We start from the raw sequence: 21,966 nt of genomic DNA, 5'->3' as shown, positions 1-21,966 counted from the left end.
TGTTAAAGAACTTATCAGTTTCCGGTCCATTCAATGAAATTTGCAATAAATTATCACTTTGCCATATTATGCACAAGTTACATGTAATGGTTCTAGGGGTTGCTCGTGCGTAAACTGGCGCCACACCTGGCTGGGTTGCCTGAGTGAACCTTTTCCGTCCGGACAGCCACTCGCCCGTGGCTGTCTCAATCGCTGGCAGAATCCGTCAGTGGGCGTTTCTTGAACTTCTTCCAGCAAAGAAGCTCTTTGACGCCTAGTCTCCGTCTACTCTCCCTGCGCGGAAGCCTTCTGCGCAAGGAGGGTGTGGGCAGTGGAGGACCCGTGCTCTCCCCGCTGGTCCCCGGTGAGGAGTCATGGGACCGCCTCGCCGATTCCCCCATCTGCCCCCCTTCTCCACTGGTGCTACGCTGAATTCCTTCCCCAGAAGATGGGCTGCTTCTCCCCATCCCGGGACGCTCTCCGGAATCCCTCTGGAGCCCTCCCTCTCCCTCTGGCTCCGATGGCAGTTCCCTGACATTACAGAAAGTCCACGGCATGTTCTTCCTATGTTAAAAAAAATGTAGTCAAGCAGACGGAGCATGTTATAGTCTTAAAAGAAAAATACGAAAATTGTTATCAACCTTGAAGACCTTGTTCTTCTGCTTAGCCACGTGTATTACTTACATTTTAATTTAATTTGCATAAGTTCCCTGTATGCAGAGTCCCTGTTTAGTACATTTATGAGGTTTCCTTTGAACTTGGTACTTTCCTTACTAAAAGGGGATATATTATTCAGTCATTTTGACTATGCCATTCATCAAGCTACTAGGTTGCATGTAATCTTGACTGCATAAATAATTTATTGCTTACTGTAGCTCGCTATATAGAATACGTTGTGCAAATTCCACTTAAAATAATCAAGAGATTAATTACTTGATTGAACTTTACTTATTAAGCTAAAACAATTCTTTAAAAGATTTGAGAAGGCTTGGCGTACTACCATAAGTTTAGCTACCGTTGGATGGGAATTAATTTTATCATGAGACGGAACCAGATCTAACCAAAATATATCTATTACTGGGGTATTTCAAATTGTCATTTTCCTCTTAGAAACAATTGTCAAAGTATCCATTGTTGAAAAAATACGACTCCTAACACAATGATTTCAGGTGGTATTAAAGGATGCCAAGCAGGAAGGAGGGATAACTCATATTATTCTCTGGCTCAGAATAAAAAGCTAGCCAGAGAATAACTTCTGGGGCTATAATACTCACTTTGCACTTTGCATTATGAGCTGCTAAAATTGAGTTCCTAAGCCATTATTAGCCATCACCTAATTTCTATCTGCTGAACCTGTATCAGAGGCACATGACGACTATGTGTTGTTTTGCTTGGCCATAAATTGAAGACCTGGATCCCAAGTTTCGAATGAAACTATTTTCTCTGAACATCAAAATACAAAATGTATAATTAGGATAGCATTAAGATCTAGCAGGGAACTTTGATTACATATGCAAAAAAGGCTGTTACAAATAATATCTACAATACACCCAATGTTATAAAAAACATAATATAAAAATAATTCTGTGCACAGGCACTCATTCTTTTGGGATTGTGTGTGCTGAGATATTAAATTGTGTGGTGTCAAAGGAGTGAAGAAAGTCGTGCTGAGCTGAAACTTCATTTAATTTTCCTGAAGATACCATAGTAAAGGTAAAGGTAAAGGTACCCCTGCCCGTACGGGCCAGTCTTGACAGACTCTGGGGTTGTGCGCCCATCTCACTTAAGAGGCCAGGGGCCAGCGCTGTCCGGAGACACTTCCGGGTCACGTGGCCAGCGTGACATCACTGCTCTGGCCAGAGCCAGAGCCGCACACGGAAACGCCGTTTACCTTCCCGCTGGTAAGCGGTCCCTATTTATCTACTTGCACCCGGAGGTGCTTTCGAACTGCTAGGTTGGCAGGCACTGGGACCGAGCAGCGGGAGCGCACCCCGCCGCAGGGATTCGAACCGCCGACCTTTCGATCGGCAAGTCCTAGGCGCTGAGGCTTTAACCCACAGCGCCACCTGCGTCCCTGAAGATACCATATCCGCATGAAAAACAGATGTGATTTTCTCTTGATTTTTTAATGGGTAATTAAAAAAAACAACTTCACCTGGGGAGGGGCAGCAGTATCACTGTATAAAGTGGTCAAGGGGCGGAAGTGGTTAGCTTAAAACAAAAAACGGTAAAACTAGATCCCAAACTGCTCACACCATCAAGAAACCCTCTCTGCCTCTTCCCACCAGTCGTACTTGTTAGACTTTTGAATACAGTGGTACCTTGGGTTAAGTACTTAATTCGTTCCGGAGGTCCGTTCTTAACCTGAAACTGTTCTTAACCTGAAGCACCACTTTAGCTAATGGGGCCTCCTCCTGCTGCTGCGCCGCCAGAGCACGATTTCTGATCTCATCCTGAAGCAAAGTTCTTATCCTGAAGCACTATTTCTGGGTTAGCGGCGTCTGTAACCTGAAGAGTATGTAACCTGAAGCGTATGTAACCTGAGGTACCACTGTAATGCATTATGTCTTATGTCTTTATTGAGGTCCAAAGACCCACAAAACAATTTCAAAACAAGATACTGTTAAAATGACCAGACCCGACAGACAGATGGAAGAAACCAAGGCAGTCATTTTGTTTTATCTAGGGCAAAATGATCTTTGTTCCCTATAACCTCTGAAAGAAACTTTGCCACGGCCAGTGTAATATCATTTGACCTGTCTTCCAAAAGATATTTAATATGGGAGGCTTCAGATTTTCCTGGCAATTTTGCCAGTAAGGGTTTGACCAGTTGATCCCTTGCTTGCTCATATTGCCCACAATGCAGTAGGATATGCTTCCTACAATCAATGTCCTGGGAACATAAACAAAGCCTATTCTGATAGGGGGTGCCTCTCAGTCTGCCATTTAGAGCTTCTGAGGGAAATACATTTAGTCTGGCTTTGGTAAATAAATGTCAATAGGTAGGTACAGACAAATTCCTAAGTTACGAGGGTATCTGAAAGTCGTGCCCATATTGGATTCCAGCTGTGACTGGGCTACAAATTACTGTATTTTTTGCTCTATAAGACTCACTTTTCCCTCCCAAAAAGTAAGGGGAAATGCGTGAGCATCTTATGGAGCGAATACAGGCTGCGCAGCTAGCCTAGAAGCCAGATCCCTCTTGCTGTTCTGGCTTCTGAGATTCAGAATATTATTTTTTCTTGTTTTCCTCCTCCAAAAACTAGGTGCGTCTTATGGTCTGGTGCGTCTTATAGAGCGAAAAATACGGTACATAAGACTCAGGTTGCAGGTTGCTATGTGAGATGCCCCAAAGCCTTTGCCTCAGGGATTCAAGGGCAGTGCCGTAACCCAGATGATATAAGAGGGATGATGGCAGTCCAACTGAGGTGGCTTTTCTGACCATAGTTTTCAGCCATGACATCACATGTCTCCCAAGTCCCCCCAGGAAGTGTGGTTTGAATGCACCTTTCCACACTTCCTAGAGTGGCTTGAGAGTGACATGACATCATTATGTTCCTCCCTTCTGGAAGCATGGCTGTCCATTTCCCAGACAAACTTCCTGGAGTGGCTTGGGAATATTGTGGCATCATTTTGCATCATAACACTTGGAAACTATTGGAGTAAGTGCAGGTAGCAGGAAGAAGCAGAGAAAACCTTGTGTGGCTTGGGAGCAGCAATGGGACTCTTGCTTTCGAGCTCTAAAAAGAGCTCCAAGTCCTTGGCAACTCAATTCTCCCCATATGCAAATGTAGCTCTGTGTGTGTGTGTGTGTTGAAAATTCCTCATGAAAATTCCTCACCATTTTAGCGAGAATTTCTCCTAATAAATATACTCTCTATATGCAATTTAGAGACATCACCTTGCCAACAAAGGTCCGTATAGTTAAAGCCATGGTTTTCCCAGTAGTGATGTATGGAAGTGAGAGCTGGACCATAAAGAAACTAAACAACATAAACGACTAAACAACAACAACATATGCAATTTTGACTTATGTCAAAATTTTGCCAGCAGTTTCCCCTAATGTAACACATTTTTGTACATTGTTTTCACTAACACCTTCATGTTTATGCATACTTTACTCTAAAACATGCATTTTTGTAAAGTTTTTTGTCGGTTGGCGCATGGCATTACAAAATTCAGATACCTGTGAATTTAGAAGAATAGTTGTGTTTCAGTTCTTATAATGTTTTGGAAAGTGATTCGGCTTTAAATGCATACCAAATCAAAATTGTCTCCTTTTTAAAGAAAACCCGGTTCTTGTTTCCATAATTGATAAGATGTTTTACTGTTATCAGAGTTTTTAGGCCTCAGTTATGTTCTGTATTAAAATAAGAAATGAAGTTCCATTAATAAGTAAGCAGTTCTTAATGGGCATCTCTGACTCTCAACAGCAACATCCAGTTGCACAGAGTTATTAGGAATTGTGGATATTTATTCCTGCCATTATACATTTTCTGCTGTTTGAATGGTTAGAGTTCTTTTTAAAAAAAACAAAAAACAAAAACACTTTAGTTTCTTTGAATTATGCCCTTAGGTTAATTTTCAGCTCACATTCCACTTACTCTGCAACTTTGCATTTTTGACATTGACCTTTGATAAGCAGTAACCTATCAAGCTATATTTTAATACACAGTGATTTCCCTTGTCTTCTTTGGCAACAGTCTTCTTAAAATGTGTGGAAGAACAAGCGATGCATGACCTTCTAAGGCTGTCTATCCTTCCCCTAGCTGTTTTTTTCTTAGCATGCATGGAACATTCCTACAAAGGGGAAGAATAAACCTGCTGTCTTCAGCTAATATATGATTCAGCCATACTTGAAACACTTTTAAGTACCATTTTAAACTTTTGTTTGAAAGTATGGCTGTTATTGTGTTGGGTTGCCATATGTCTGGAATTTCCTGGACATAGCCGGAATACTGCAGTCGGAAGCAGTGTTTGGGCAGAAATTTCATTTCAAAAAAATTTCATTTCAAAAAAAGCTCAACAATTTTTGAGCTTTTTTTGAAATACAGCAACCCTATTATAGTGGAGTAGGAGAGCTGAAAAAAGAATCATATCTGGAAACGAATTGCACCCCTTTGGTTTCAGATAGTATTTAGTAATGTATTTAGCATTAACCCTAGAAGTGTATACTTGATTCTGACCAAACTAAGCCTCGCGATGCATATTTTGCTCTAGGAGACTTAGTTTGGTCAGAATCAAATATACACTTCCAGAGTTAACGCTAAAAACATTACTTCTGGTAAACGAGCCACCATAGTTGCTAGAGGGCCGTGAAAATTGTGTCCTGAGATTTTTAGTCTTGTCTACCCATGTACTAGGGATGTGGGTGGCGCTGTGGGTTAAACCGATCAGGCTTGCTGATCAGAAGGTCGGTGGTTCGAATCCCCGCGACATGGTGAGCTCCCGTTGCTCGGTCCCTGCTCCTGCCAAGCTAGCAGTTCGAAAGCACGTCAAAGTGCAAGTAGATAAATAGGTACCATAAATTAGGTAAGGGGTTGCAGTTGCTCTGCCCTGCAACTTCATTTCCTGTCTCTTCAGTTTGACTCAGGTTTTCAGCCTCCCAATATGAAAAGTTCAAGTCCGGGATGGGTATTTGGCCTTCACTATCCACTATGAAAAGGGATGTGGGTGGCACTGTGGTCTAAACCACAGAGCCTAGGGCTTGCCGATCAGAAGGTCAGCGGTTCGAATCCCCACGACGGGGTGAGCTCCCGTTGCTCGGTCCCTGCTCCTGCCAAGCTAGCAGTTCGAAAGCACGTCAAAGTGCAAGTAGATAAATAGGTACCACTCTGGCGGGAAGGTAAACGGTGTTTCCGTGCGCTGCTCTGGTTCGCCAGAAGTGGCTTAGTCCTGCTGGCCACATGACCCGGAAGCTGTACGCCGGCTCCCTCGGCTGATAAAGCGAGATGAACGTCGCAACCCCTGAGTTGTCCGCAACTGGACCTAATGGTCAGGAGTCCCTTTACCTTTACCTTTACCCATGTACTCTCTGAAACCAAAGGAACACATTGGTTGCCAGATGTGAAATATATGGACATTATTTTCAGCTATCCTATCCCACTATTATATTTGCTATATCTTATTAATGTGGTTCATCTTGTTTTTGTAAATTGCTCTGGAAGCACCATGAAGGACAGAATGATAGGAGCCAGTTCCTAGGGGGCAAGGGATCCTGGGCCCCCGCAATGAAATTATTTGAGGAGGCTGGGTCCCCCCCCCAAAAGGTGATGTGTATTGCCATTCAAATGGTGTGTGTGCACTGCATCATGAGACTGATTATGTGGGTCAGAGTTTACCGCCCCCCCTGCAATATTTTATTCAAGTTGGCACCCCTGGACAGATAACAAACCTTTTAATTACATGCATACAATTAAACTATAACCTTGTGTGCTGTCTACTCGGAAGCAAACATCATTGACCTTAGTTGGACTTACTTTCATGCAAATCTGTACAGGATTTCAGTCTAAGTTAGTATTTGCTGTAGCAAAGAAAGAATATCTTCTTTCTCTCCTGAACTGTTATTTTATGCACATGAAGTCTTAATCAAATCAATTAGACCTTCAATCTGGTTACAGCCTTAATCTAATATCTTATTATCACGGCAAGGGTATTTTTTCTGAAACTGAAACACCATGGAAGGTATTGTACAAATGGATAATAAAGAGGCTGTTCTTGCACTCAATAATTTGCTTCTGTTAACACAAAAATATCACACCATTATTTTGACAAGATTTAATCTTTCACATCAAATACTGGTGTCCGATGGGAGTTCTGTCTTGCGATTTCAAAGGATCTGAATATTTTAAAAGTTCTGTTTTTTAAAACAGCAACTGTCCTCCTTAATGCTGAATAGGTGCACAACGTTTATTTCCCAAGGACTCTAATAAATGTGAATTCTTGTGGTTGTTAGGTATAGGTCTATTTGTATTTCTGTAGCTTCTGTCCATTGATTGGATTTTGTATTATCCTGTATTGATTCCTTCCTTTTTAAAAAAATAAAAATCTATTTTCCAGAGTTGCCAGGGATACAGTTCCGGTTCTGTTACAAGAAGGGCTGTTCTCGCAGTGAATAGGAATGCAAAAGGGCTTCAGTGCTCACACTTTCTGCTTCTGATTAGAGATGGGCTTGAATCCAAGTGCACCATTCCTGCCTTTGAATCTGTGCCATTTGCAGCCGCTCACATCCAAAAGCACTGCTTCAGAGAGGCTATTAAAATGTTCAGGGTGTGTTGATTATGATTGCAGTCAGTAACAGCCATGCAAAGTGTTGAGGAATTAATTGCCTTCTCTCTTGGACAAGGTGGAATATACTAGTTGATGAAGACTATTAAAACTAATTAAGTAGATGCTCAACTACACCAACTGCTATTAAATCTGTTTGTTACAAGGAATGTGTAATGACAGGGACGCCCAACCCGCCACCAGATGCATCATCATTGTGAGTCACTGTACACAACGCAACACAGCCAACACATACGCCTTTTTTTTAATACCATTTACCTCAGGGAATGCAAACAGAAACCATTTGCGCCCCGCTCCCTTCTGGTGTAGTGGTTAGAGTATTGGATTGGGACTCTGGGCATAGCTGTCAACGTTTCCCTTTTTTAAAGGGAAATTCCCTTATTCTGAATAGGATTCCTCACAAGAAAAGGGAAAAGTTGACAGCTATGAAGCTCAACATCAAAAAAATAAAGATCATGGCCACTGGTCCCATCACCTCCTGGCAAACAGAAGGAGAAGAAATGGAGGCAGTGAGAGATTTTACTTTCTTGGGCTCCATGATCACTGCAGATGATGACAGCAGTCACGGAATTAAAAGATGCCTGCTTCTTGGGGAAAAAGCAATGGCAAACCTAGACAGCATCTTAAAAAGCAGAGACATCACCTTGCCAACGAAGTCTGTATAGTTAAAGCTCTGGTTTTCCCAGTAGTGATGTATGGAAGTGAGGGCTGGACCATAAAGAAGGCTGGCCACTGAAGAATTGATGCTTTTGAATTACAGTGTTGGAGGAGACTCTGGAGAGTCCCATGGACTGCAAGAAGATCAAACCTCTCCATTCTGAAGGAAATCAGCCCTGAGTGCTCACTGGAAGGACAGATCGTGAAGCTGAGGCTCCAATACTTTGGCCAGCTCATGAGAAGAGAAGACTCCCTGGAAAAGACCCTGATGTTGGGAAAGATGGAGGGCACAAGGAGAAGGGGACGACAGAGGACGAGATGGTGGGACAGTGTTCTCGAAGCTACCAGCATGAGTTTGACCAAACTGTGGGAGGCAGGGGAAGACAGGAGTGCCTGGCGTGCTCAGGTCCAGGGGGTCACGAAGAGGCGGACACGACTAAACAACAACAACAACAACAACATGACTCTGGGAGACCAGAGTTCAAATCTCTGGCCAACCATGAAGCCACTTCCTCTCAGCCTAACCTACGTCACAGGGTTGTGATTATAAAAAAAAAACCGGAGACATGGAGAGCTATGTGTGCTCTGTGAAGGAAAAGCAGGATATAAATGTAATAAATAATAGGTAAAACAATAACTACTATTGGGGGAAGCTAAACCAGAGCTTTCCAAGGATTTGGGGTGAGGGGGACACCAATGCTATTTACGATCTAAGCCAGGCATAGGCAAACTCAGCCCTCCAGATGTTTTGGGACTACAACTCCCATCATGCCTAGCTAACTGAACCAGTGGTCAGAGATTGTGGGAATTGTAGTCTCAAAACATCTGGAGGGCCAAGTTTGCCTATGCCTGATCTAAGCATATGCTCTCCTTGTAGGTCATTTTGGAGCACAACCGTATAGAATCATAGAATTCTAGAGTTGGAAGGGCCCACGGGGGTCATCTAGTCCAACCCCCTGGAATGCAGAAATCTTTTGCCCAACGTGGGACTCAAACCCACAGCCCTGAGATTAAGAGTCCCATCTGTGCCTTTCCTTCCTGCACAATTAAGAAAAAGTTATGTCAGAGGGAAATGCACTGGCCTTGAGATATGTACAGTGGTACCTCGGGTTAAGAACTCAATTTGTTCTGGAGGTCCGTTCTTAACCTGAAATAGCTCTTAACCTGAGGTACCACTTTAGCTAATGGGGTTTCCCGCTGCCACCGCACAATTTTTGTTCTCACCCTGAAGCAAAGTTCTTAACCTGAGGTGCTATTTCTGGCTTAGCGGAGTCTGTAACCTGAAGCGTCTGTAACCTGAAGCGTCTGTAACCCGAAGTACCACTGTAGTTCTTAATGAGGTTTTTCTTTCTGTGCTTCAAGAACACGTTCTTCCCTCTCCTGCCCTCACATGCAAGAGCAAGGTCTTTTTTCATAGGTCTCACATACCTTCAGAATGCCATGCTGTGCCCTGCTATCTTTCCCTCCAGATTTCCCCCTTTTTATCCCCCACCTGTTTCTCCCCTTCTTTCTGCCTCCCCCGTACCCGTGTATTGAATATGCCACTGTAGTTTCTTGCAGCTTACATCGCCCCCCTCTCCTTTTCTCTAGTGCTCCATTTCCTCCTTTTCCACATGGGGTCATTTCTCAAGCTTTTTCTTCTTCTCATTACAGATTTATGAGCATCTTGGATGCATTCCATCCACAGGGTACATCTCTCCATTGTTGTGGCAATCACTTTGTCTTCGTACATTTTATATCATAATCTCATGAGCCTTGAGTTATCGGCTGCTGCAATGAAAGGGTATTTGTTTCCCTCTGTCAATTAGTTGTGCCTTGAGGCCCATAGCCTCCTTATGAGAATGACACCTCTGGTCCTCTTCTTGTTTTTCAGAGCTGATCCGAACATTTCTTCTACATTTGCCCCCAATTCCCTATTGTTTAATGAGGAAAACACAACAATTATCAAAGGAGAGAGAAAATTTTTGGTGAAATTCTCATGAATAGTCTTCAAGGCTTTTTATGCTTTTATCTTGCTTTTATTTTAGGTGGATGGGATTTTTTTTGAGGGGTGATGTTGTCATTTTCATTCTAAATATCCTTTCTTTTGTGGCCCTGCAATCTGGTGTCTTCTCTGGTAGTGACACTTACTGAAAACCCAGCTTTGGGCATTTCTATAGGCACAGAAAAACAGGGAAGCTGTCAACTGGGCTCCCAACAGCTGTTCAGTGTTGGTGGCTTTTAAAGCAAAACCCTTCACCTTAGAAAAAAAATTCCACACCAATTTATTTTAAAGGAAGAAGGATGTTGTTGTTGTTTGTTGTTGTTTAGTTGTTTAGTCATGTCTGACTCTTTGTGACCCCATGGACCAGAGCACGCCAGGCCCTCCTGTCTTCCACTGCCTCCCGCAGTTTGGTCAAACTCATGCTGGTCGCTTCGAGAACACTGTCCAACCATCTCATCCTCTGTCGTCCCCTTCTCCTTGTGCCCTCCATCTTTCCCAACATTAGGGTCTTCTCCAGGGAGTCTTCTCTTCTCATGAGGTGGCCAAAGTCTTGGAACCTCAGCTTCAGGATCTGTCCTTCCAGTGAGCACTCAGGGCTAATTTCCTTAAGAATGGATGCGTTTGATCTTCTTGCAGTCCATGGGACTCTCAAGAGTCTCCTCCAGCACCATAATTCAAAAGCATCAATTCTTCGGCGATCACCCTTCTTTATGGTCCAGCTCTCACTTCCGTACATCACTACCGAGAAAACCATAGCTTTTATTATATGGACCTTTGTTGGCAAGGTGATGTCTCTGCTTTTTAAGATGCTGTCTAGGTTTGCCATCGCCTTTCTCCCAAGGAGCAGGCGTCTTTTAATTTCGTGACTGCTGAACTTCCCTTAAAACCAAATTCGACAAGTGCATTGATTTTAGCCCAGAAGGCAGATATGATAGTGGGGAAAAGCTGGGCAATTGCAGAGGTAATAATATTACCTTCCTCTTGAAGGTTTTCCTGCAACTCACAGGACTTGTGTGGACTGGAGAAACCAGAATTTCTAACTGGGAGACAAGCCAGGATGCCCATTCTACTTCTCTTTAGGAGAAAGCTCCTTTCAAAGCAGGCTAACATAGAAAAAGTTGCCTCATCAGATTTCCATGTGAAAAGAGTTGTGGACATTTCTGTAAGAAGTGTGGGAAAATTCAGAGCTGGAAGAGAAAGTTTCTAACAAACTCATTAGAGAAAAGGCAGCCTTCCACTATTGTATAACGAACAAATAATAATCACCTAGATCATCTGCTTAGCCTGAACATGGAAGTCTTAATAGAAACTGACCAACCCCCTCTTCTCATTCCTGAAAAGGTACAAGTGGTGTCTAACATGCCAAAGTTCATGTTTTGAAACTCTTCCTGAGCCATCTTGTAAGACGGATACCATTTCAGATCATTACTCATCTCACCCAGTTATTTGGAACCCGTTTTTTTCAATTTCTAATTAAGAAAATTATATAATACAGTCTTCACAAAGAAAAGAACATAGCATTAAGCTTATGGCGCCATTTTACATGTTCTTAAAACATTGGCAGTCCATGTATGTTCTCTACAGACAGATTTGTGACATGGGCATAGCCAAGGGGACAGGGGGCAGTTGTTGTTGTTGTTTAGTCGTTTAGTCGTGTCCGACTCTTCGTGACCCCCTGGAGCAGAGCACGCCAGGCCCTTCTGTCTTCCACTGCCTCCCGCAGTTTGGTCAGATTCATGTTTGTAGCTTCGAAGACACTATCCAACCATCTCGTCCTCTGTCGCCCCCTTCTCCTTGTGCCCTCCATCTTTCCCAACATCAGGGTCTTTTCCAGGGAGTCTTCTCTTCTCATGAGGTGGCCAAAGTATTGGAGCCAAATCAAAGAAAGAAAGAAAGAAAGAAAGAAAGAAAGAAAGAAAGAAAGAAAGAAAGAAACTTAACCAAATGACCAACTGAGTCACAGATAGCTTGGTTCTGCCCCCTCCGCCCAAAATCCTGGCTACGCTCATGACTTGTGAGGCTGGTGGGAGAGCTCTACTTTCTTTCCCCCTTACATATGAAAAGAAGGGAGACCAGGTTTAATCAAAGGTATATTCCTTTATAACCCTTTTTGCAACTCTTCTAAGCCCAGTTGGTCGTTCTGAACTAGTTATACCTCAAATATTATTGAACCATATCTCAAGAGGCAGCTTCACCTGGGATTTCTAGTGATCAGTAGACATTATTTGGAACCCTTTGAGACAAACAAATGTCTCAATAGTGCTGATTTAATTGTTATTTCTTTAAGCAAAGGGGAGGAATGTGCAGATAGGTTCATTATCTAGCCGAGGCATAGGCAAACTCTGGCCCTCCAGATGTTTGGGACTACAATTCCCATCATCCTAGCTAAGAGGACCAGTGGTCAGGGATGATGGGAATTGTAGTCCCAAACATCTGGAGGGCCGGAGTTTGCCTATGCCTGATCTAGCTATAAGGCAGTCCTCCACTAATACCAATGAAATGATTTCCATGTGCACAATATGACCTTTTATCAACGTCCTCGTCCTGGGCATGCCCTGCACCCTACCCAAATGTGCTGCCCTAGAAGAGATTTAGGGGGCATGCAGAAGGAGGAGCGGGGAATAATATTCTGCTGTTCCTTGCACTGACAACAAAAAATGTAGTGCCACATTGGATTCCACCTGCAGTAACTAAATGGAGCCAGACTTGGTTGTATCAGGTTGTAACCAGGTGGTTTTTGTTTCTGTTCTGTTCTTGTTTAAGAGAGACAATAACATATTTGTCTAGCATCCTGACTAGTGTGTTCTCTAAGCTTCCATGACAACCTCGTTTCCTTATTGCTTCAAATTTATGGATCCACTCTCTCCCCCCAAACCGAATTCACTAAGTTGTTTATGATTAAGTATTTGGCCCCTCCACTCATAGCAGGAATGCACAACAGTGCCTCAATCCATCCTGATATTTGTTCACACTTTCATCTAGTATTTTCCATTCCTCTGGTTTATTTTTCACAAGTCTCTTTTTCCTTTCAGCAAATATATGGGTGCTTAAAAAAAAAAAAAAAGTATATCACAGTGCCACAACAGACATACATATCTCAGCCATGAACAGTTATTTACAAATCAATTACCTTACCTGTGTGTTCACTTCCAAGGTTAATGAATTTCTAGAAGGATAGCCCTGTTAGTCTGTTGCAGCAAATACAGTTCAGAGTCCTGTGTGTGGCACCTTAAAGACAAAGTTAATGAGGTGTCTAATGACCCATCACAAGGGCATCTATGGCTGCTGTTCTAACCATGTCTACTCAGAATTCAATGAGGATTATGCCAAGGTAAATGGGGTTAGGATTGCAGTCCATCCTACTATCTTTCATGGTGACGTATAAATTTGTCATGGTGTCTCATTTTCCTCACTCGGGTATCTGGAAGGGACAGGCTAGCACCCTGCTGATGTTCTGCCCTCAGTGTCCTGAATCACATGAGTCAGTGTAATGCAACTTAATCACATATGCCTTTCTCATTATGACATTTCATTTAATAAATGCATATATAATACTGAAAATGGGGCGCGGGTGGCGCTGTGGGTTAAACCACAGAGCCTAGGACTTGCCAATCAGAAGGTCAGCAGTTCGAATCCCCGCGACGGGGTGAGCTCCCGTTGCTCGGTCCCTGCTCCTGACAACCTAGCAGTTAGAAAACACGCCAGTGCAAGTAGATAAATAGGTACCGCTCCGGCGGGAAGGTAAACGGCGTTTCCGTGTGCTGCTCTGGTTCGCCAGAAGCGGCTTCGTCATGCTGGCCACATGACCCGGAAGCTGTACGCTGGCTTCCTCAGCCAATAAAGCGAGATGAGCGCAGCAACCCCAGAGTCGGCCACGACTGGACCTAATGGACTGGACCCTTTACCTTTACTTTTAATACTGAAAATAGTTAAATGTGTGGGGGAATGTAACACTCAATATGACTTATGTTTTAAATGGCTTTTGGAACAAAGATTTAGGGGTTGGGTGGTCAAAAATGAGCAGTCAAGTCCAAATCGCTGTCCCCACGTTGACAGAAGGGGTTCAGAGAAAGGACAGAGGAGCACAGATAAAGTTTCCAGGTCCTGGAAGAAATCATTTTTTTCCATGTGAACAAACATAATGAACAATGGATTCTGTTCACAGTAGGAAATTGATTATGGCTCCAACTCTATCCCCACTTCCCTGGGAGTAAGCCAGATTGAATTTAGTGAGACTTGCTTTCGAGTAGACACATAAAAACTTCATCCCTCAACAAACAACTCACACAAAATCAACAAAACACTTCGGGAAAAAAGAAAAGCAACGAGGCAAAGTGGCCACCACACTTCAATGAATATGTAAACAGCATCTATTGCAAAGCAATTTACACATCAATTGAAGTATAATGTGTTCATGTTAAAAAACAAAACTATTTTTTTAAAAAAATCCTTTTACTGTACATATATATCAATATGACATACCTTTATGGTTGGGGAGTAGTTGACTTTCCTCCACAGACAAAGAAACTGAGGGATTATAAATAAGAATCCTTCATAGGGGAAGGCATAGATCCATGTGAAACAGGTTTCAATACCCTTCCCAAATCATTGAGATTGAGTGCCATGGGGAAAGTATTCCTTCCCCTCTCAAGCTCTGGGCATTTCCCCAGTAAGCTGAGACTACAGGATGGATATGAAATTTAATGAGTATCTGGTACAACTTGAGAAAATCCCCAGTTAACTGTGTGGTATTGACATGGAAATAGGATAACTTTCCCCAAATCACTCCAGTTCATCTCATAATTTGGGGTACGCAGAGAGCTGATGGACACCCCTGTTCTTCAGTGTGTATCTGAAGAAGTGTGCATGCACACGAAAGCTCATACCAAGAACTAACTTAGTTGGTCTTTAAGGTGCTACTGGAAGGAATTTTTTTATTTTGTTTTGACTATGGCAGACCAACACGGCTACCTATCTGTAACCCCTGTTATTTGTTATTCAACTCTGGTTATCAGTAACCAAGCAATACAATTCTACACACATTCTCTTTTAACCTAAAAGCAGTTCCTATTAATACTTGATCTGTTTATGTAAATCCTACTCAGGGGGTTTTTTCCTATAATTTTGTGCTGCTTTAAAATTCACAGCTTGATCTCAGAAGCATGAACACTATAATCATTTTGATTTATATTTGCAGTTATTTAAATTATACAGCTTCCACCCACCATAAATCCTTGAGAAAGATCTCCCTGAAAGAGCAGTTGTGATATATTGTTGCAATCCTTTGCACACTCACTTTGGCCTCATTGAATCCAGTTGGATTTACTTCTGAGTAGATATACTATAATTGGGCTGCACGATGGATTGATCAGCTAATTAGCAAGATCCAGAGCTGTGTTTTGCCAATACTATCGGTTGGGGAGTTGATTGATCCAGGGCCTGGTACTATGATCTGTGTGTGGTTGAACCAATTGAGAACAGTGACCACAACTGCTATTGAATTCAACATACATGGAGGTGGAAGTCCAACACAGTCACCCTTGACTTTAAGAGAGGAAACTGTTCAAAAACGAGCGGACTGGTTAAAGGGAAACTGAAAGGGAAACGTGAAGTCAAGTAGATTCCAAATGCTTGGACATGATTTAGAACCACAGTCATAGAAGCTTAGAAGGAACGTAGGAATATGTAGCACCAAGTCAAAGAGGGTGCCAACATGGGAACAAACTGCACATTGGGCAGAAGCCAACTAGGTTTCATTGAGTGTAGAGCTACCGGAACTAATGCATGTGACTCATGTTCGTTAATTTAAGTGGGTCTACTCTGAGTAAAACCTAGTTGAATACAAGCCACGAGAAGAAATTCAATGTAGTGCTAAGAAGATCATTCCATCAACACAAGCATTTCTGCTTGTCTGATGGAATGATCTACCTTCTACTTCCCCTGTGTGCTGCTCCGGGGGTTCTGTTGCCCCCCAGAATAATTTGGGGTGGGCATGGGAGCACGTGATGGTGGGGAGCCCCATTCAGTGGCGGAGCATATGCCTGCACTCCCAAGGGGGGTGGGGCATGGAGGTGCCCTCCCAGGTGCGGGATAGCCACTTGGGTGCACGGAGCGGCACCTGCGCCCTGCAGCCGGGGGAGGAGCAAGCCACCGATGGTGGACATTCGGTGAGCCGCCGGCCCGCAACTCCCAAGCCTCCCCCAGCTGTCAAAACGAAGGGGCTCAGGGTAGTCTTGGGAGTCATGCGTAGGCGGCGTGCCAGATGTCACCATCCTCAGCAAAGACACCCGGGGCGGTCCGCCCTCACCACACACCCCTTCATCTGCCTCTGGCCCCATTATGCTAGGCGGCCTTCTACAGGACCAGTTAATCAAATCCAGTCCTTTAGGTTTCTTCATTGCTTCCTTTCTTTTTCTATTATTCAGGTGTGCAAGGGGGACAATTTCTTTGAGGAATGAAGTACATGGGAATGAATCCCACATAATAATAATAATAATAATAATAATAATAATAATAATAATAATAATAATTTATACCCCGCCCATCTGGGCGGCGTCCAACAAAACACTAAAGTACAATAACCTATTAAACATTAAAAGCTTCCCTAAATAGGGCTGCCTTTAGATGTCCTCTAGTTACAGTGGTGCCCCGCAAGATGAATGCCTCGCAAGACGAAAAACCCTCTAGACGAAAGGGTTTTCCGTTTTTCGAGGCGCTTCGCAAGACGAATTTCCCTATGGGCTTGCTTCGCAAGACGAAAACGTCTTGCGAGTCTTGCGAGTTTTTCCCCTCCCCCCCTTTTTCTAAGCCGCTAATCTGCTAAGCCGCTAATAGGGATGCTTCGCAAGACGAAAAAACTGCTAGACGCAGAGACTCGCGGAACGGATTATTTTCGTCTTGCGAGGCACCACTGTATTTTTCTCTTTGACATCTGGTGGGAGGGCGTTTCACAGGGCGGGCGCCACCACCACGAAGGCCCTCTGCCTGGTTCCCTGTAACTTGGCTTCTTGCACTGAGGGAACCGCCAGAAGGCCCTCGGTGCTGGACCTCAGTGTCCGGGCAGAACGATGGGGGTGGAGATGCTCCTTCAGGTATACTGGACCGAGGCTGTTTAGGACCAACCCTAGCATGATCAGAAAAAATTACCTACCTCACACAGCTAAAACGCTTAGGGGGTGAACTCCTCGTTGTCATCAATGGTAAGGTGTGTGAAGCATTTTAATCACATGCAAAGAGGCAGCTAGACAACTGAGTGAAAGGTGTGCTAAAGAAAGATAAGGATGTTACAGAGAAGCTGGAAGATGTTTTGCATCTCTCTTCATAGTGGGTAAAGTTAAAGGGACCCCTGACAATTAGGTCCAGTCACGGACGACTTTGGGGTTGCGGTGCTCATCTCGCTTTATTGGCCAAGGGAGCTGGCGTACAGCTTCCGGGTCATGTGGCCAGCATGACAAAGCCGCTTCTGGCGAACCAGATTAGCACACGGAAACGCCGTTTACCTTCCTGCCGGAGCGGTACCGATTTATCTACTTGCACTTTGACGTGCTTTCGAACTGCTAGGTTGGTAGGAGCAGGGACCGAGCAACGGGAGCTCACCCTGTCGTGGGGATTCGAACCGCTGACCTTCTGATCGGCAAGCCCTAGGCTCTGTGGTTTAGACCACAGTGCCACCCACATCCCTTTTCATAGTGGATAGTGTAGGCCAAATACCCATCCCGGACTTGAACTTTTCATATTGGGAGGCTGAAAACCTGAGTCAAACTGAAGAGACAGGAAATGAAGTTGCAGGGCAGAGCAACTGCAACCCCTTACCTAATTTCATGTGCGTGGAGTGGGGGCGTCCAGAAGTAAAGACGGAAGTAGTGGTGCAGACTTAGGGTAAAAAGCCTAAAGCAATGGCTAAAAGGTAAAGGACCCCTGGACATTTAAGTCCAGTTGAATTTGACTATGGGGTATGGCACTCATTTCCGCTTTCAGGCCAAGGGAGCCAGTGTTTGTCCACAGACAGCTTTCTGGGTTGAAATATACACAGACTGCTGCATTTTGGATCCTATTGTTCTAGGACCAAACAGACTGCTGCGTTTTGGATCCTATTTAACTCAGTACATAACATGGGTCATTTGGCCAGCATGACGAAACCGCTTCTGGTGAATGGAACACTGTGACAAATGCCAGAGCACAAGGAAATGCCGTTTACCTTCCCACCGCAGTGGTACCTATTTATCTACTCACGCTGGTATGCTTTCGAACTGCTAGGTTGGCAAGAGCTGGGACAGAGCAACGGGAGCTCACTCCGTCACAGGGATTCGAACTGCGGACCTTACGATTGGCAAGCCCAAGTGGCTCAGTGGTTTAGATCACAGCGCCAACTGCATTTACCTTTTACCAAAGCAATGGAGACAGATGGAGGAGGATAGAAAGGAGCTCCCTTCCTGGAAGTGATCTGGTCAGAGGTCTGGAAAAAATGATCTGTCCATTTCCTGGTACTCCACTGGACAGGGAGGGAGAGGGGTGATGATCCCATCCCTTCCACTAAAAAGAGGCAGACACAGCCAGATGGGCAGAGTACTACTATTACTACTACTACTACTACTACTAATAATAATAATGAAACTTTTTAAAATAAAAAAATCTTTTAAAAGCACTCTCAACTAGTGATCTCAGGGACACCAAGAATATTGCATTTCAGCAATCAAATGCTTGGTTAAAACAGGAAAATTTTAAAAATTCCCCTGGAAGATAATAAAGAGGGAGACAGCAACACCTCACCAGGCAGCACATTCCACAAACGGGGAACTGCCACTGAAAAGGCCCTGTCACAGATCAATGCCAACCGGGGAGCTTGTGGTGGCAGCAGCACCACCAACATGGCACGACCTGTTATTCCTAGGTTTCGAGATGGTTGATATTGGAGAAGTTGCTTTTTTAAGGACTTGGGTCCCAAGCAAATCCGGTGTGAAAAGAGCTTTTAAGGTCTTGACTTGCAAGGTGTGCTCAGTACATTAGTTCTAAGAGTGCTGGGGGTGATCCCCCTCCACTAGCCTAGGCTTCACCCCCACCCCCCAATTTTCACTTATCCATATAACCCTTGGGACTGAATCTGTACATGAGATGAGGCGTTATTGTACAATGTCTGTGCTGTTAATAATATGAAACAGTTCCAACTACAGTGGAACCTCGGTTCCCAAATGCCTCCATTGTCGAAGACCCGGAAGTAAATGCTTCTGTTTTTGAACGTTTTTCAGAACCTGAATGTGCAGCACAGTTTCCACTGAGTGCAAGAAGCTCTTGCAACCAAGGGGAAACCGCGGCTCGGTTATTGAATGTTTCAGAAGCCGAATGGGCTTCGAGAACGGATTTCTTTTGAGAACCGAGGTACCACTGTACATGAATGTGTGTGGAGTGGGGAGACAATGCAATGAAAGAGTTTCCTCTGTTCAGTGCCCACCTGAAGCAGAATCAGCCACAGGATTGGAACCCTTACTCAACCGAGCTGGTAGGACTACTTCCAGGTCACCTCCTCCCTGTAAGAGTGAGTCACTGTTGAGCTGAAGGGCATGGAGGCCATGTGGTTGTGGTGGGTTGGATCCTCACACAGAAGAACGACCCAAAGGACTGGACTTCTTAGTCCATCGAGCGAAGAAGACAGGAGAGACACTGTGCTGTGAGGGTGACTTCTGGGTTGCCTCTCTGAAAATGTGTGTCACTGCTGGTGTTGCACCATGAGGAGATGTGAGGCTAATTGCACACTTTGTATCACACTTTTGGAGAACAAGTGATTTCCCCAGAAAGAGGAACACAGAAGTAATTTTATGGATGGCTGTATCAAGCAAGATCTTATTGATGCAATGTGATTTTTCCTCACTCCTTTGGGGGGGGGGCTGTTTTGGAAGGTTGGCCACACTAATCATACTGATTGAGAATGGGAGTGATGCTATTTTCCTCTCTCAACAGGTCTGCTGAATATATTTTTTTGTTTAAATGTGTTTTTTTGAACCTTCTTGATTTCTTCTTGACTCCAAGAAGTGAATAATGAAGTTAATGAACTAATGAACTAACAAGAACTAATGTCTGAGTAAATGATGAGATGAATGAACTAATTACTTCTGGATCTAAAGCTATGACTATGAGCCTCTGTTGTTACTGGGCAGAACAGAACTTTTCCCTTTGATCTTGATTGTGATTAATTGATGATATATAAGTGATGAATTAGATGACTGGTGAACTAATGAACTAACACTATCACTGGCATTAAGAAAAAACGTTGTTTTGTGCTGTACATTTATCAAGTATAGTTCGGGAAATCCTTACACCACAAACATAACATGTTGTGACTTTTGGAAAATTGGCGCTTTTTTGGCTAATTTGATTAACTACAGCATTTTTCATTACTTCTACTAAAATGCAGTAGTTGATCAAATTAGCAAAAAAATGGAGCGGAAAAACAGTGCAGTGCCAATTTTTAGTAACAGTAGTAGTTTCTTTTTTATTTTGTAAAAATCTGCTTTTTCTTATCTTTATTCGTGTTGGCTTCAGTTCTTTGGTGATATGATTAAATATTGGAATTTTATAAAATTCTTAGATATTACAGACCCTTCAGTAAGAGCTATGAATGGCATTTTAGGAAAAAAAGAGAATGCCAGATATCTGCAAAGTTGCTATTTGTTAGTGATTAGAAAAGAAAGGGAAATCTGTATCAGTGCAAATACCATGCAAACACATTTCATTGTTGAATTACATTTACTTTAAAAACCCAACTGTTTTAATTAGATCAGTTAATGGATATTGGGTTTTTTGGCATTGTTACTTTGTTGACATTTTGTTTATTTTTTAAATAGATGTTTTAGTAGCTGTTTCATTTTTTTATTGCATTACTGTAACTCTCTCCACCCTCCGGGACACTAGGTGGGTAGGAAATGCAGCTCATAAAAAAATAAAAATAACAAATAATCTGTTTAGGTGAACCTGATTGCATTAAGAGAAGGAAAATAGGATATAATATTTAGAAGAGATTAATACAATCGATTACATAAAGTAGGAAAGAAAATTAAAGCATCAGTTATGCTCATTCATGTGGAAAAGGCTTTCCAATAGTGTAGAATGACCTTTTTATTCATTTATTTCAAATATTAGAATTTTTATGGGCTGCTTGTAAATTTTGGAAAAGGGATTAAATAATTTTCCTTTGTATAATAATGCTAATTAATAGACTGAAACTTCGCTGTTTACTCAATCCACAGGTGTCAGAGAAGGACACCTGTCACCATACTTTTTTCCCAATAAATATTTAAAACAATCTCCTATGGCACTAAGGGACATACTATTTTGGGAATATGCTTAATGACAAAGCAAATGAAAGGATCACTAATTTTTGAGGTTGGCTGTAGGGTTTGGAAGACCTGAAGGATAGAAAATGAATATGGATACATTCTTTTCTCCTCATCAATATAGTTTTACATACCATTGAGAATGAAAGACCTGAATATAGTAAAGGTAAAGGGTAAAGGGACTCCTGACCATTAGGTCCAGTCATGACCGACTCTGGGGTTGCGGCGCTCATCTCGCTTTACTGGCCGAGGGAGCCGGCGTACAGCTTCTGGGTCATGTGGCCAGCAGGACTAAGCCACTTCTGGCGAACCAGAGCAGCGCACAGAAATGCCGTTTACATTCCCGCCAGAGCGGTACCTATTTATCTACTTGCACTTTGACGTGCTTTAGAACTGCTAGGTTGGCAGGAGCAGGGACCGAGCAACGGGAGCTCACCCCATTGTGGGGATTCGAACCGCCAACCTTCTGATCGGCAAGTCCTAGGCTCTGTGGTTTAACCCACAGCGCCACCCGCGTCCCTATATTGCTTTATTCTCATCAATATAGTTTTACATACCGTTGAGAATGAAAGACCTGAATATAGATATCCACAAATGGGAAAAGATGCTGAGGAAGGGGCTTGCAGAAGAATTGCAGAAATATAAATATGCAACTTCTGTCTTCTTAATGGAAAACTCAATCAAATTTTCAACACAATAAATAGTATATGACCCCTCTCAGGTTATCCAAAA

At 43.2% G+C, this 21,966-nt stretch overlaps 1 long non-coding RNA gene across 1 annotated transcript in view; it reads right to left on the bottom strand.

Annotated features, from left to right (window-relative positions):
* Positions 1–9,919: 9,919 nt before the first annotated feature.
* LOC307206914 overlaps positions 9,920–21,966 on the bottom strand; it is a 166,499-nt gene continuing 154,452 nt past the window's right edge. Inside the window, exon 2 of the long non-coding RNA XR_013834532.1 lies at positions 9,920–10,076. This is a non-coding gene — a long non-coding RNA (uncharacterized lncRNA). The remainder of the gene's footprint in view (positions 10,077–21,966) is intronic.

This window comes from Podarcis cretensis (assembly GCF_951804945.1).
Source record: "Podarcis cretensis genome assembly, chromosome: 17".
NCBI classification, from domain to species: domain Eukaryota; kingdom Metazoa; phylum Chordata; class Lepidosauria; order Squamata; family Lacertidae; genus Podarcis; species Podarcis cretensis.
Note: the sequence above shows the minus strand (reverse complement) of the source record. Positions and strands in the feature narration are given on the sequence as shown.